This window comes from Rhagoletis zephyria, unplaced genomic scaffold, assembly GCF_001687245.7.
Source record: "Rhagoletis zephyria isolate East Lansing unplaced genomic scaffold, Rhagoletis_zephyria_1.1 Rzeph_scaffold_00012, whole genome shotgun sequence".
Taxonomy (NCBI): Eukaryota; Metazoa; Arthropoda; class Insecta; order Diptera; family Tephritidae; genus Rhagoletis; species Rhagoletis zephyria.
In genome coordinates this window covers 919,711-935,651 of record NW_016157096.1, presented here as the reverse complement: position 1 = coordinate 935,651, position 15,941 = coordinate 919,711, and the positions used below count along the sequence as shown (strand labels likewise).

The window sequence follows — 15,941 nt, the reverse complement described above, 5'->3', positions numbered from 1 at the left end:
TCAACTGCTACGAAATTGCTTTTTTGATCTGAAATGTGCAAAATAATAGAACTTTTCGAGCAACTACATACACTTCCTATTAAGAATTTTCTTCAGCTTACCATTTCAATCATGCGAACTGAACTTTGCGGTTCAATCACTGCCGAAAACTTATTAGCGCTACCACATAACTATGCAGTATGCAGTTACCACAACATTGGGCTACCAATATGCAGCAAAGAACTTGTCGAAAAATAACAAATTGCAGCACCACCAAATAACCAACAAAATGAAGCAATCGAAGAAGGTAATAGAAATGCCGATGAAGCAATGCATTGACGCAGCTATTAACCGCAAAGCGACAGAGGTAGCGCGAACAGCAGCGCATGCCATTACCGGCAGAGCAGGACCTTGTCTGCGGCGCTGAGCACAAAGCCGCTGGGAAATGCTAGAGTAGCTGATGCCACTACCTCAACGCGATGCTGCTTGCAACGGCACACCGTTACTGCTATTTTCCATATTTTTTATTTTTATTTTTTTTCGGCCAACGTCAACCGTGCTACCAAATATAATGCCATTCTCAGCGCGCACATCCTAATTCGTACGAAAGGCAAGCAACCGCTGGACGAATACATACAAACGAAGGCACATTCAAACACACGCATGTACTAAGAGCAACTCTGTATGTGTGTGTGTGTGTGTCCTCCCAACGAACTAAGCTCTGTGCAGCACAATAGTACAATACAGCTTCCTTGCTCGCAGTCAGTCTCACTGTGGAACGCGTCCAATGCGCAGTTAAAAATCGAAATCGTTCGCAAAATCAACGCGTTTGCTAGGAAAGCTAGAGAAAAAAAAATTCAGCAGAAAGTAGAGAAATTTTTGCTTTTATTTTTGAGTTGGTTGGAAAATAAAAAGATGCTAAAAATTATTGCTGAAATTTCTATGCAAGAAAAATTTTTTAATTGCAAAATGTGAATGAGAAGTGCAACAAAAAAAGTAAGTGTTGCATGGAAAATGCAAATTTGAAATTTTTTCAAATGAAATCAAAAATTTGTGTATAAATTTTATATAAGTATGTGTGCCTATGTATATGAGAAAAATTTCAGCTGCCAAAGTGTCGCCAAAAAGAAAAATATTTTACACAAGAAAAAATATGAATTTGTGCAAAATTTTCAGAATTTTCTAAATGTGCTTGTGTGTTTGTACTGCCGTGCAGCTAGCTCGGCTGGTCACATAGTATTTTTTCGAAGAAGCAGCAGGAAAAATATATTTTTTCACTACAAATGCTGGTCAATTTTTTTTTGCGCTGCTGCTACTTCGTTTTCTTCATTGTTCGAGCGATACGAAACAGCAGTGACGAGAAAAGTATAACTAACTGGTTATATGTGCACATCTGCCTACATTTATACATATGTATGTACGTAAGTATGCATATGTGCGCCACTCTAAATGGATAGAGAAAAGTTTGTGGCGTGGCAGCAGCGGCAGCAACAGCAACAACAGCAACAAAGTAAAATTTTCAACAGCCGCAGCAAACAATTCAGCAGCAGCATCAAAAATTACTCCATGCAACGCCAACAACCTTAGCCTTCGCCACCATAACTCCAGTGGTTAAGGTTGCTTCGCCGTTCAGCAGTGCAAGCGGCAAATGGACAAAGCTGCAGTCACACCAGCAGCGTTGCCGCCCGCAGCAAAGTGCCGTACTTTAAGAAAAAATGACGGCGCGCGCAGCATACAACTCTCTACTCGCCGCTACTCAACTCCCTGCCGCGCGCTGTGGTGCAGCAGCGGCGTTGGAATGCAGCCACCTCAGTAGAATAGAGATATGTAATTAAACTCAACACAGCTGTATGTATGTATGCATTCAATAATTGTAATTTGTATGCGCGCATGTGTGTGTGTGTATCAGCCTCTATGCTCGCGCATTGTTGGGCCCTCCTATGTAGTTGCGTATACGTACTGGTGGCCGCTCATTGCTCACACATACACACACACACTGCTGGTAGGTCGCTAGCATCGCTTGCCAGTTTAGGGTTCGGCTACTTTGCAATTCTTCTAGCTATGCTGTTTTCCCTCCTGCTCCTCCTCCTCCTCCGCCTCAACCACCAGCATTGCTCCTCTGTGCCTTTTTCGTTTTCGTCGGCTAGGCAGCAGGCCTGCTTTTGCTGTTCGTTGGCAGCATCCTGTTTCCAATTTTTCGTCGTACGTAGTTTTTGTTTTTCTTGTTTTTTACTTCTTCGCTTTGTTTTTCATTCTTCGCTTTTGATTTCGGCTCACTGGCGTCGTAGTGTGGCGTTGTTGTTGTTTATATTTTTATCTTGTTTTCTTTATTATTATTGTTGTTTGTGTTTTGTGCGGTGCTCATCATTTTGCTGCTCTTTTTTTTGCGCGTTTTTCATTGGCGTTTTTCTGCTCATTCGTTGTTTCGTGCGCAGCATTTCCGTTTTGCTGCTGAGTCCACTGAATTTAGCTGCTAATGAGATTTCATATTTTTTCGTTACCAGAAATTGTTTACTATTTTTTTTGTGTGGGTTTAAGTGAATATTCTAGACTATTATTTTTATTAAAGAATACATGTGTGCATACATATATGAAGCAGATTTATAAAGTGATAGTTTATTGTGAATTTGGGTATATATCTATACATAAGTACATATATGTATCTACTTACTGCAGGTATGTAAACATTTATTGTGGCTCTTTCGAATTGAACTGTCTTTCTTCAAAGCCTATGCCCATTTATGCTTATAGAATTAAAGCCTTAGAAATAAATTTGTTTCTATTTATTCGCCCTGACCAATATCCTCAGCAGCTGAATCGGAAAGTTATACAATGATTCGTCTCATCTCACAGTTAAAGTATTCAGAAAGATTGGCACAGGCAAGGGTAATGAAAATTTTTTGATGATATACACCGTGCGATAGCAAATTTTACACTCAAGAAAATTAACACAGAAGCTTTAACATATAATTAATTAATAAAAAATTATTATTTAAAAAATATTCATTACAATGTAAAATAACAATAGGTGCATTCTTTTGCAACCGAGCTACAAAAGAACACTCGCTTAAATGACGAAATACATGCAAAACAACAACACAAACTCCGAGTTCAGCCAGGTCGGTTAAAAAATACGCGTATGTTGTTAAGTGACAAAACTGCTCTATTGTGAATTGTTACTGGGAAATTGGAGAGGGAAATTTTTGTTTTCGTATATACATGATTTATATTTTAAATAAGTATATATATTAAGCAAATATCTTGCATAATTACTCATTTAAATAAGTTTTTGTATCTAAATAGCGTTAAACTAATCACACGTTTCTTGCCAGCTACCAACAGGGTTGCTTAAGTACCTCAAAGGAAATTTTACCCGAGCTTATCGCTCGCTTACAAAAAAATACAACTACTATGGGTATCAAATAAAAGAGAAAATTTTGGAAAATTGAAAAAGACTCAAACTTTTGTGCATGAGGAGGAAAAGGTATTAAAAATGTCGATTTAGAATTTTATCCTTGAAAAATTGCAATATATTTTTTTTAATTATATGTTCAAAACTCATTTTCACAAGACAACACCATGAATCTCGTCCTTTTAACTTTATTAAGTCAACAAAAAAAGAAAACAAAAATAATTAAAAGACCATTTTTCATCCCATTCACCCTTGCGAACCAAAAAAAAAATTTTTTTTTTTTTAATTTTAAAATTTTTTCTTTCATTTTGTAACTACCAAAAACAATTATTTTTTTTTTTATATTTATTTCTTTCATTTGGTAACTATTTTGGTATTCGGACATACATTAAATTATTCATATCTTTGACATCTCAAATCGTTTTAAAAAACAGAGTACAGACTAAATTTCATCGAAATCGGATGAAATTTAATGTTTGCGATCCACTCTTGTGACGTGGCGTGGCAACTATGTATCCCAGGTTAAACTAATTTCATAATTCTCTAAGAAAAATTAGAGCACATGTCAAGTTTCAGTGAAATCGTGGCACGTTGTCTAAATTTCCACCTGCCACCAAATAGTCGAAACACTGTGCGTCACACATGGATCGATTAGTAACGAAATCCAATTCGGAAGGACCGTATTGTGGGCAATCTAGATTTCAGCTGTAGCATGCAAGTTCATTCCCATTCAGAAGGGAATGGAGTAGGGACCGGGTGACCGATAGAGAAACTATCTTTGTGCACACCGAAGGAGCTAAGATCATTTGCGGTGGAGGAGCGGGGTCCTACTCTGAGAAGCTCTTTCTTTTTCTCTATCTGCGATTAGGAAAGAATACAAGTATCTTCGTAATAGAGTTTGGTACAAAAATAAGGTAATAATATATTTTGACAGCCACGTGCCGCTGGTTAATAAATGTAAAATGGAATTGTGCTTAGCTTCTCAGTCAATCGCCGTCTCTCTTGTCTGCGAAGCCAGTAGCCTATTTGGAGGAATCCGAAGAGGTGGCACTTGGTTGCCTTCTTGGAATAATCCAAAGAGAAATTACTCTGCATTTCTTTGGACTGGCTAGAAATAGGTGGCCATATAAATAAAGACTGAAGTTTCCAGAATTGTAGGTAGCAACTACTATGGGGCACTGGCTCCCAGGGCAGAATTGTCGTAGTTGTTAGCTAGAAGATATCAAAGAAAATGTCCAGCAACATGGCCACATAGGATATACATGCGTATGTAGACAAAACACTCGCCACGAGAACTGCGTCAAAAGGGCCCAAAAATACATAAATTGTATGCTATCCGGCTTCGAGAAAGCACGGCAACATACCAACACGCGGAGGTTTGCATTCGCTGAGGGGGGCGATCACTATTAGAAAAAACTTTTTGTTTGGTGTTGCTCGAGCTAGAAATCGAAATTTGGTTTTACCGAGTGGAAGAACGCAACTCTAACCCCTCAGCTATAGCGGATGCCACAAAAGATTTTCCGAGCATATTTTTTAATTTTATTTAGTTTTGATTAAAAAAAAAAACTTGAAACCTGCTTCTATTAACCCACTTAATGTGACGCCTTGAATATTGTATAATATAGTTATTTGAATAAATACCTTCACTACCAGCAATTTTAAGAATTTATGAAAATACGAGTATGTATGTTTGTATAAAATAGCGCATTGCTGCATTTTACTGCAAATTTACTGGGTTTATAAACTCAAGCATACTGTGTGTATGTAGTCCTTGACCATTTGCTATTTGGCAATTGCAGTTGTACGAGTATGCGCTGCTATTGTTTGCTTCATTCGTCCCATTAAGTATGTAGTGGCCAAGAAAATTGCTTACATGTGTGCCGCTGACAGCATAAATTTAGACAAATTAAATTTTCAGCGTAGAAATTTACCCTGCTAGTCTTGGTCAGGTCAGTTATAGAAATAGATTTGGGAATAAATTATTTTTTTCAGAGATTGTAAATACACTTAATGTGGAAGACAGGAAGCTCATACACATTCGAGGCTCAGAGTAGCTTTGTGGAACTGTACCTTCCGAGATTTAACTACACACAAAATTGCAAGGTCCCTTACCACAACCGAAACAACGGAGAATAGGAACGACCTAAACCCCGACCTAAGCCTCTGAGTAAACAACCCAGAAGACTCCTTTTTATGTGCGTGGAGCAAGGTAACTACATATATCTTTCAGGACGAGGTGCCTGCCATTGCATTATGTTTGAGGCAGTATGTTTGGAGTGGCGCAACCAACAAACATCGCTCTTAAAACGCGCGAAGTCACCTCAGAGTTGGTGTAGGATTGTCTTCAGCTTTTGATACTTAACGTATCCAGGAACCATATGTACCTCATCTGTGTACCGGGACATAGTGGAGTCATGGGAAATGAAGTGGCAGATGTTCTCGTCAGAAAAGGGGATTCACAGGGATTTATTTTACCAGATTTCTTTATTGGTCTGCCTTGTTTGTAAGCACATCCTTGGATATTCATTAAAAATTGCAGTTTGGCGTTATGTTGTTCTACGAAAATTTTCTGCATCAAATTTTACTAAGGGGCACTAAAGATTGAAAAAACATCCGATTGAAGGTGACTGCGCTGTATTAAGGGGTTGCAGCACACTCACGGTCGAAAAAATAGGGTGAAAAATAATTTGTTTTGCGCAGATATGAAATTTTTAAAAACACATGTAGTTTTAAAGCAAAAAATGAAGAGACTTCCTTGTTCATATAAACATTTAGGATTACCTTTAATTGCTTCATAATCCAAGGACCGTAACTGAACCCAATTATTGTGGGACCACCCTTAAGGTACCACCTTTCTGATAAAAACAGAATTATCGTGGTTCAAAGTTATTCGGTAACATACATAAAAAAAAAATATATATATATTCCGACGAATTGATAACGCCCTCCTTTTTTTGATGTCCGCTAAAAATTTATTTTATATAAATCTGTATTTAGGAATAATTAAAAAAAAAAAAATAATATTAAATTTTAAATACAAGAGATATGGGTACGGTTGCCAGACGTACTGATTTTATCAGTACAGTACTGATTTTTCAACTCTTGTACTGATTTTATTAATTTCTTCAATCAGTACGCTAATGTCCTGATTTTTCAAAATTTGTACTGATTTGTACTGAATTTTCAATTCAAACAAAAAACTTTAGGATATTCTTAAGGTTTTTACATAACGTTGTAACTTCCTTAAACTGTACTGTAAAAAGTAAGAAGATAATTTAATTATAGTTGGCATGTTTCAGATAATGTTTGATATGCCCAAGAAATTAATACAAAAAAAAAATATATCCATCGCTCTACGGGCATATCGCCGGGTCGTTACGTACCTAGGATTGTTCCACAAGCTACTCGAAGTAACTTCGAGTTAAACATACGCGTTCCACAAGTAAGTTTTAGAGTTTTTAGAGAACTTTGCTCGAGTTTTTCTACAAGTAGCTTGTGGAACAAACCTAATATCGAGGGCTTATATTCAATAGCCTCTATCTGTAATTTTCACAAAACCAACTTTGTGATGTTAGAACCCATCTGGGTCTTATTTGCGATTTAAATGTAAATTCTTCTGTCAAGCGTGATACAAGGTGAGCATTAACATCACCGAGGACAGTTAAGTTTTAGGTGGATTTTTATTTTAAAATCTCATTTTTGTGAAAAATGCAGATAGAGGGTATTGAATATAAGCCCTCGATATGTTGGAGATTTAATTATTTAAAAGAAGGCTGACGTTTTTTTTTCTTCGGGTGTTGCTAGTTATCTTAGCCTTTAAAAGTTTTTGCGTAGTTGAAAAAATTAATTTAAGCCATGAGGAATTATAGATGAAGTCCTTAAATAGTGGGACTTTTCCACAGTTTGAAAAATATGTAATTTTGTTTTTTTTTTTAATACCACACCCAAACGAAGCAACTGAGCGGATCTTAAGTATAAAGTTTTCTTCCTGACGCAAAGAAAGAAACCGGCTTCTAATTAAAAATTTTTAAAGTGAACTACATATTAAAAGTAATTTTAAAATGAAAAATATAAAATTCTTTGACTATTTAAACACTGAAGATGGAAATGATCTCATTATTGCTATTCAAAAATGACGTAAATATAAAACACCGTGTATAATGATGTGTACACTCATGTTGAAATGAATAACACTTTTCTTATGAACTATATTTTATTTATATACTAAAATATTATTAAAAACACCTACTCTGGTGTTTTAAAGTATTATCTGATACTTACATTCATAATTTTGCTTTGAATAAAAATGTACTGAAAAGTACTGATTTTTTTAGCATAAAAAAGTATAACGTACTGATTTCGCGCATAAAAAATCTGGCAACCCTAGATACGGGTCATACATTAGAAGCCATTTTCGAGATAGTTTGCAAGATTTCTTAATCTGGCATCATTTTAGATTACAAAAAAATCGATTTTCTAACTCGAAAAAGGAGTATCTCTGGCCCTACGCAGGAAAGAAATTAAGAAAAAATTTTTTGCAACAGTGGCTCGGATTATGTGGTGTGACGCCAATTTTCTAAAAATCTATAATCTTATTTGTCAGCCATATTGCAAAAATTCTAAAAATTTTTGATTTAGCTTCCGTTGCTCTAATAAGAACCCCTCATATACATTTTTCCTTAATATCTACTAAAGGTCTGCATCGGAATTCAGTTTGCTTCACTGTGAAGTTTTTTTCAAATATGTAAACTACTCATACTTTAACAAAGAGGGCATGGAAGGAAGAGAAGTGAAAATTTTGTGCACTGTATACATGAAAAAAGTACTCAAACAAAATATGTTCCGAAAAAAAGAAAAACATAAACAAGCAGTACTATGGTGCTAAACTTCCACAAAAAATATGTTCCTTCACAAGTATTTTTTGAGTATTTTTGGNATACATACATCGGCTTGCTACAATTTCATTATATGTATAGATTTCTTTAAGAGTGACAAAATTTCGATTTTTTTACACATTCAGGGTCGTGTAACCCCTTTATCGATTTTCCACATTATTCTTGCTTTTTTCGTACTTTTCTTTAACTCCTTCCCTTCAACCATCATACAATTTTTTTATTTTCGAAAACTTATGATGAGATATATTTAGTAAGGTGTTAAACATCGGGTTTTGGCAAAAAGATAAATTTTATTGCGGATTCCGATACCGATTACCAGCTCAATAAGTTCATTGAAACTGGCGGTAAGAGAGTTAAAATGTTCTATAAAAATCCTAAGCGGATAATTCTATTGGCAGCCTAGGCAAATCTTGCCGTTTCGAAACCAAAATGTTTCACAGAAAAAATATCTGCCAGCATTTGCCGCGATTTGGTTTTATATATTATTGCTTTGTAAGGCCCTCCAACTCCCCTTCTTGTCTTCTCATCGAAATCCAGTGCAACAATCAGCAAATTTATTACGTATGCAGTCAAATGCATACATACATACACATATGTACACATGCACCCCAAACTTGCACTAATGCCCTTCTGTTGCATTCCTCTTGGAATTCTCTTTCCACATTTCAACCTTCGCCTGCCTACATACAATCTTGCATACGAACCAATTATGGCAGTCCCTCTTCCGTATGCCTGCAACACAACTACATTGAAGTTGTATTTGCATTTGTGTATCTTAGGCACTCGTACGTCTTTTGAACCTAAACTAAACTCAACTACGAGATCTGTGCGCTTTCCCTTCGAGATGTACAGCATCTAATAAAGTATGGCTGCAGTAGCAAATGAGTGGAGGCATTAGAATGTAGACACAAGATACCTCTCCTAGTGGGTGGAATTTGTAAGTAGTCCTTCTGTGGGTTAAGTGTTTGCTTTAACGGTAAGCAATTTGCCTACCTCATTTGTATAAAAAAGTATTTCTTACATAAGAAGTTCTATTTAAATATTAGTTAAAACATGTTTATAAAAAATACGCATATGCTCCTGTATTGCCGTTATTTATTATAAGGACGCTGCCTCTATGCAATTGCTCTATGTCCTCGAGAAATGCCGGACTATGTGCACTCCCCGTCGGAGGAGAAAGATGATGCGCTTGACAAGAGCAGTTCTAAAATTTATCTTAGCGAATGCAACACAACTGTACTCTTACTACTTTCGTAGGACTCAGTCTTCAAAAGCACACCCCCGACAACGGAGAGAGGCTGATCGAGTTCGTCGCGTTTTGTGGAACTTTTTCCTGCAAAAAATTTGGTTGTTTGCACGCTGTCGGGCACATGGCGCCGTCCTCTATTACAGCACTAAATAATCGGCAGTCACGGCTGTACAGCACCCGCCATTGATGGTAACGTTCTCGCTGTTCTCATTTTTAAAGAAGTAAGGACCAATGATTCCACCGACCCATACGGCACACCAAACAGTGAGTTTTTGTGGATGAAATAGTGCACCTGAATCTCTGGTAGTTTCTCTTTCGATGCCGAACGCCCCGAATTCGCTTATTGACATGTCCATGGAACCAAATATGAGCATCATCACTGAATATTAGGTTGACTGCAAGTTAATTTTGTGTCCACTGACCGAATGTTCGCCGCAATTGATGGTCATTCGGCTTTAATTTCTGCATCAGCTGTAAAGTCGTGGGCCGATAACTTTAAGTAAATTGTCCATAAAATTGATGGACGCAGCTCCAATTGCTGAACCAGGATTTCTCCTGGTATTTGTCTTTTTATACTGAAATCGTAAATCAACTGAGCACAACTCATAATATCCTTGCCAGGTCTGAACAATTTGTGACCGTACAATTCTCAACGCTTTTCTAAGGTGCCACCAGTAGTAGCGCGTATGACGAAGGCCTCAAACCAGCGTATAGGGACGATGCACACGTCCCTCTAATCGACCAAGACGAAGTGAGAGCAGAAATATTCTTGTTTTGCGCACAAGTAATTTTGGTCAAGTCCGATAAAGTAAGCTAGTCATTGCTCTTCTGTGCCAATTGAAGCAAAAGAAACTAAGTCCTTCTCCTCCTAAATTTTCTCACATCCAATGTTGTCATTCTGCGTGTCGTAGAAAGCTCTGTTTCGTGGTGCCATAAGTGGCTTTTAAAACAATAAAGAGATGGTGAGTGTCGATTATCCTATCGCGGCTGTTTTTTTAAGGTTTGGCGCATGGCCTGTGGTGAATTTTCTAGATATAAAGACACCATTGATAAAACCAATTCAGTTCGTTGATCATAGGCTATTTCAGAATTTGGTTCAAGAACGCCCTCTTTCAGAATTCGGTTCATAAATGGCCTATCTCAGCTGCCACCTCAAAAACGCCCTTATCAACATATTTTCAAAATATTTTTAGTTGAGATAGGGCATTTTTGAAACAATTTCAGAGTATGGCGGTCTTCAACCAAATTCTGAAGTAGGGCATTCTTGAGCAATTTTTTGAGTTAGGGCGTTTTCGAGCCGGCTGTCGAGATAGGTCGATCTGCCACTGAGCCGTCGATATGCTCTGAGGGTTGCTTCACCAGTCCACAAACATTGCCGTCCCTCTGTCAATCTGAAATCGACATTTTAATCAAATATTACTTTAACTTGCAGTGTCTTTTCAGGTAGCCAGTAAGAGTTCCAAGACCCCCCTGGCTTAGTTGAAGAAGTCTGATTGTCTCAAACCCTTCGATTCCGCAAGTGGGCAGCAATCTTCGGTTCTTCCCACCACCCAAAAAGCCCTGCAGCTTATTCTTTAGTTGTACTGGAGAAAGGCTTGGGATCTCTGTAGCACATTTGGGTTCCAGGTTATGCATGGCTGGCAGCCCTTTCACTGCCTTCAAACCCTTCGTGTCCTGTGATCCATCACAGCATCACTCTATTAGGCCCTCCCAGATAGTTTATAAGAGTTTTAAAATTGTCCACAAGTCTATAACTCCTTTAACGCTGTCTCGCTATCCGACATAATATTTATGCTATAATTCAAAGATGATCTGTACATTGATCACTAGGACGCTGTTTTTCCACCTTCCGCAAGTCGCCTAACTTTTTTATACAATTTTCGGACGTTCTTTTTGTCTTTGTGGCCAGAATTTCAAGCTCCTTGCGCTCACGTATAATTTTTCAATTTCTATTTATTACGCAAGAGGCGCCCGGTTTCCACCTTCAACTCGATTCCATGTAGCTTGCAATGCGCCCGATCTTAGCATTGCTCTGTAGACAGCATCTTTTTTCTCTGCAGACGCGCTTGAGCCATTTCCCGGTCAAACTGCTCGCATATATCGGTTTGTTGAAAAGGGCTCCCAGAAAGCAGGTGTGAGGGTCAAGTGGCGAATAATCTAATTGCATGTTATAACTGCAGCCTTTCGACGTTGAGTGCTCCTTGAATTACGCGCATTGAGGCGGTTACGTACCTGCAGCGAGATAGCAATTCCAGTCTGCTATCGACCCTTGGATCGCTTGAACGTCCAAAACAGTGGAAGCGTGTATTCAATTTTGTTTATCGTTTTTCGATCGGAAGGCAGCTATGTAACTAGATTAACTCTTTTCGGAGCAACAAAAAATCTCTAGTATCAAAAAATTATTAAATAAACAACCTGAAGAGAACAACAACAGAGTTTTTCTATACTAATTCACTAAAAGTTGTTTTTCTCCCATATAAATTACATGGAAAACTCTGAGCGCTGCTAGCGACCTCCAAATATTTTTATACCCGAGCGCACTTGTGCACAAGGGCATTATAACTTTGTTCACATAACGGTTGTTTGTAACAGGCAAAACGAATCGAGATAGATATAGACAAACTTATACATAAATGATCAGAATGGAAAGAGAAATCGATTAGGCGGTGACTGTCTGTCCGTCCGTCCGTCCGTCCGTCTGAGCACACGATAACTCGAGTAAAAATTGAGATATCTGAACGAAACTTGGTACGTGGACTTCTTTTGGGCGTAGGACGGATGGTATTGAAAATGGGCGAAATCGGATAATAACCACGCCTACCTCCCATATAACGGTAATTTCCAGAAATACGAAAACTGCGATATTTTAGTAACTACTGAAGATAATTCACTCAAAATTGATATTTACAATGAGTTTAAGACGAAAAATAAGAATATTAAAACATTTTGGCAAATGGGCGTAGCCACGCCCACTTATGGTTACATGTGTATATCTTGGTAACCGCTGCACAAATTTCTTCCAAACTTGACACAATCGGACAATAACTACGCCCACACCCCATATAACGGTAATTTAGAAAAATACGAAATCCTCGATAAATCAGTAAATATTAAAGCTAGTTTTTTCAAATTTGATGGTTGCAACAATTCTTAACAAAGAAATATTTTTGTGATAAAATTTTGGAAAATGGTCGTGGCATCGCCCACATATATGTATCTCGGTAACCGTTCTACCAATTTGCACCAAACTCTGTACGGTTATTGTGCTTGCCACATAAAAGCAAACCGGTGAAAATTGTTGAAATCGGACTAAAATTACGGCCGCTTTTCATATAACGGTAAATTTCAGAAATTCTTGAAATTTCAATATTTCGAAATTTAAGGACGCCAATTTACTTAAAATTTATACACCCCGGCTTATCATGTAGCGGTACCTTTCGGAAAGGTGGAAAACATATATTTAATAATTGCGCCGGGTATTTAATGTTCGGCTCCGCCCGAACTTAGACTTTCTTGCTTGTTATATTTCGAAATAAAAAAGAAGAGTTTCTTTTTTTCTGTATAGAACAATCCTAGGGGGTGAGATCGTTAATATTCCGACTTTACTTTTTTGGAGCATCCTAGACGACGCACAGCCATGGTCAAAGATTTAGCACCAAATTCAAAATGATATTGCTTGCAACTATTGTTTATTTATTTAGTTTTAATAATTTTTATTTACAAATTATTCAGATCAATCTATAAAGGAAACCACATAAAAAAACTTTCATAGTTTGCATAGATTTCACAAAAAATAATAAAAAAATTGTTCATACAATTTTTTGAAGTTCGATTAATTTTTGTGAAATTGTGCAAGCTTTAAAACTTTTGGAAATAAATATTTTTATTTATTTTTTTTTTACTTTTATTTATATACATATGTCGTATCTGTAATAAATTGCATTATATTTTAAATGAAAATTATTAAAAATAAATGAATTAACATAAGTTCCATACAATATCATTTTGAATTTTGCTGCTAAATCTTTGACCATTTACAATTTACTAAAATATATGCATACTTTATGCTACTTGCATATTTTTACATATTTCAGATTAAACTAAACAAAAAAGTAACAATTTGTAACAGTATATAAGCACATTAGCTCCCTCATTCTCCAACATTATGCACATTCTTCCACACAAAAACAAAAATATGCAGCTTCACTATATCCACAACATCCGCACCACAGGGCGTATGAGCAACCTTACCAACACACACACATCCATACTACATACGTGCGGCTGTACTATGAACTTGCAGTTTTTCACTACAATTCTTTTTCGCCTATTTCCTCTTCATTCTCGACATTTTCTATAAATTTCATTTGCATTTTGCCTTCGCCAGAACGCACTACATCCTCTGTTTGTTTCTCATTTCGCCATTTTCAGCACTATATACATAGTTACTAGTATTGCCCTTTGCGCCATTGTTTGGCCTACACCGCACATAGGTACAAGCCCATGTCTGTGATGCTCGTATAATCTTTATTGTGTTGTTGTAGGTTCATATTTTTCTTCTTCTAATTTTTATTTATTTTTTTTTTAATTTCGTCGACGGATTTTTCGCTTTGCTCATTCGTGTGACCATCGTTGCCGTTGTCGCTATGATTGTCGCTGTCGCTGTTGCTGTCATCCCTCGTTTGCCATTTACGCCATTTTGAGTGTAGCTAACTCGTATAAGGTTGGACTTGATTTTCGGCCTCGCAACTTGGCGTAAATGTAAGTGAAAGCCAAGCGAAGCGTACTAGCTATGGCTAGATACTACAACAGCACTAATACATACATGCATAGGCCACACATGCAGATATTCTTTCACACGTACAGTCATGTGCTCATAGCTGGTACGTTAATGCCTAACATACTGGACAGCACAAAGCCACGAATGAGATGCTAACGCGTATATTTACAAATATTTTCATAAATACAAATAAATAAACATATGTATGTAGCTAGATATTTTTATATGTGCATATGTATGTATTCAAAATCTGCACGGGTAACAAATTAGAGAGCCGGATTGGAGTTGCTCGCTGGTTTGTTTTCTGTAGCCACGAAGCGAGCAGCGAGGGTGGCGTAGGCATTGGCTTCGCAGCAGCATGGCTTACTAATGTATGCGCTTACCTACAAATATGTAGAGACACCCATATTATGATAAATAGTTGCTTTCTAACATTGTTTCTAATAGAGAGTTGAAAAAAAATGAAGTAGATTTTATGGTTTTGGAAAAAACATAAAAAGTTTTGAAGTTAAATTAAGTCTCAAACTATTTTTTGCTATTTCAAATTGCGATCTATCTCTTTCTTCATTAATTAAAACCAATTCTTTGGGGCTATTTAATATCTTTGACTAACTAAAATTGCCTTTTAGTAGTAAAATTCTTTTGGAGATTGCGTATGCAATTAAAAATAATACCGAAAATTTATTCAGCAATTCCCAATTAAACGTAAACAGCTTTTTACGCGATTGACCTCTGGGGAAGGACTGATGGGAAAGGACTCAGGAATTAAAAAAATATTGTACCTACCTGGAACCCAAGCGCGACTGATATGATGCTTTTTCTTCCTTTTAGCCGTATAAGTCACCATATTTTTCTACATAATAATTACAAATTTTCTTAATCTTAATCGTAATCGCAATCGTAATTTTAATCTTAATCTAAAACATAGTGTTAATTTTAATCGTGATCTAAATCTTAATCTTAGTCTTAGCCCTAATCTTAATGTTAATCTTAAGTTAAATTTTCTTTGTATCCTTTATCCTTATCTTAATCTAAATGTTAATCCAAATCTTTATATTAGTCTTAGTATTAATCTTAATCCTAATCTTAATCTTAATCTTAACTTTAAGAAAATCCTTTATCTTCATCTTAGCTTAAACTGTAATCTAAATCTAAATCTTTATATTAATCTTATTCCTAACATTTTCTCAAGCCTAATATTAACCTTAATTTTAATCTAAATCTTAACCTTAATATTAATTTTATTCTTAATAAAAATTTTAATTTTAATTTTTTTTATCTTAGCTTGATCTTAACATTAATCTTAACCTTTACCCTAATCTTAATTTAAATTCTAATCTTATCCTTTATCTTTATCTTAACCTAAACCTTAATCTTAATCTAAATGCTTATCTTAATCTTAGTCTTAATTTTAATCTTCGCCGTAATCTTAATCTTAATGTTAACTTTACCTTAATCTGAATCTTAATCGTTACCTTAATTTTAATCTTCATTTTAATACTAATTGGTCCAGCCATGGCCGCCATCCCATCCCTTTTTCTGGCGCTTTTTCATTTCAACCGTTTAGTTCAAAAATGTCCTACTGAAAATATATTGGCGTCACAAAAATTGAAAAAATTGCTTTCG

The 15,941-nt window shown here is 36.3% G+C and overlaps 1 protein-coding gene across 2 annotated transcripts in view; it reads left to right on the top strand.

Moving 5' to 3' along the window:
• Alk (Anaplastic lymphoma kinase) overlaps positions 1–15,941 on the top strand; it is a 50,347-nt gene that overhangs the window by 12,903 nt on the left and 21,503 nt on the right. The window contains exon 1 of one of the 2 annotated variants that reach the window (XM_017611022.1): positions 759–975. The exons of the other annotated variant lie outside the window; for it this stretch is intronic. The gene's annotated coding sequence lies outside the window, so the exon portion shown is untranslated. Of the gene's footprint in view, positions 1–758; positions 976–15,941 lie in introns of those variants that run through there. 2 annotated transcript variants of the gene reach the window in all.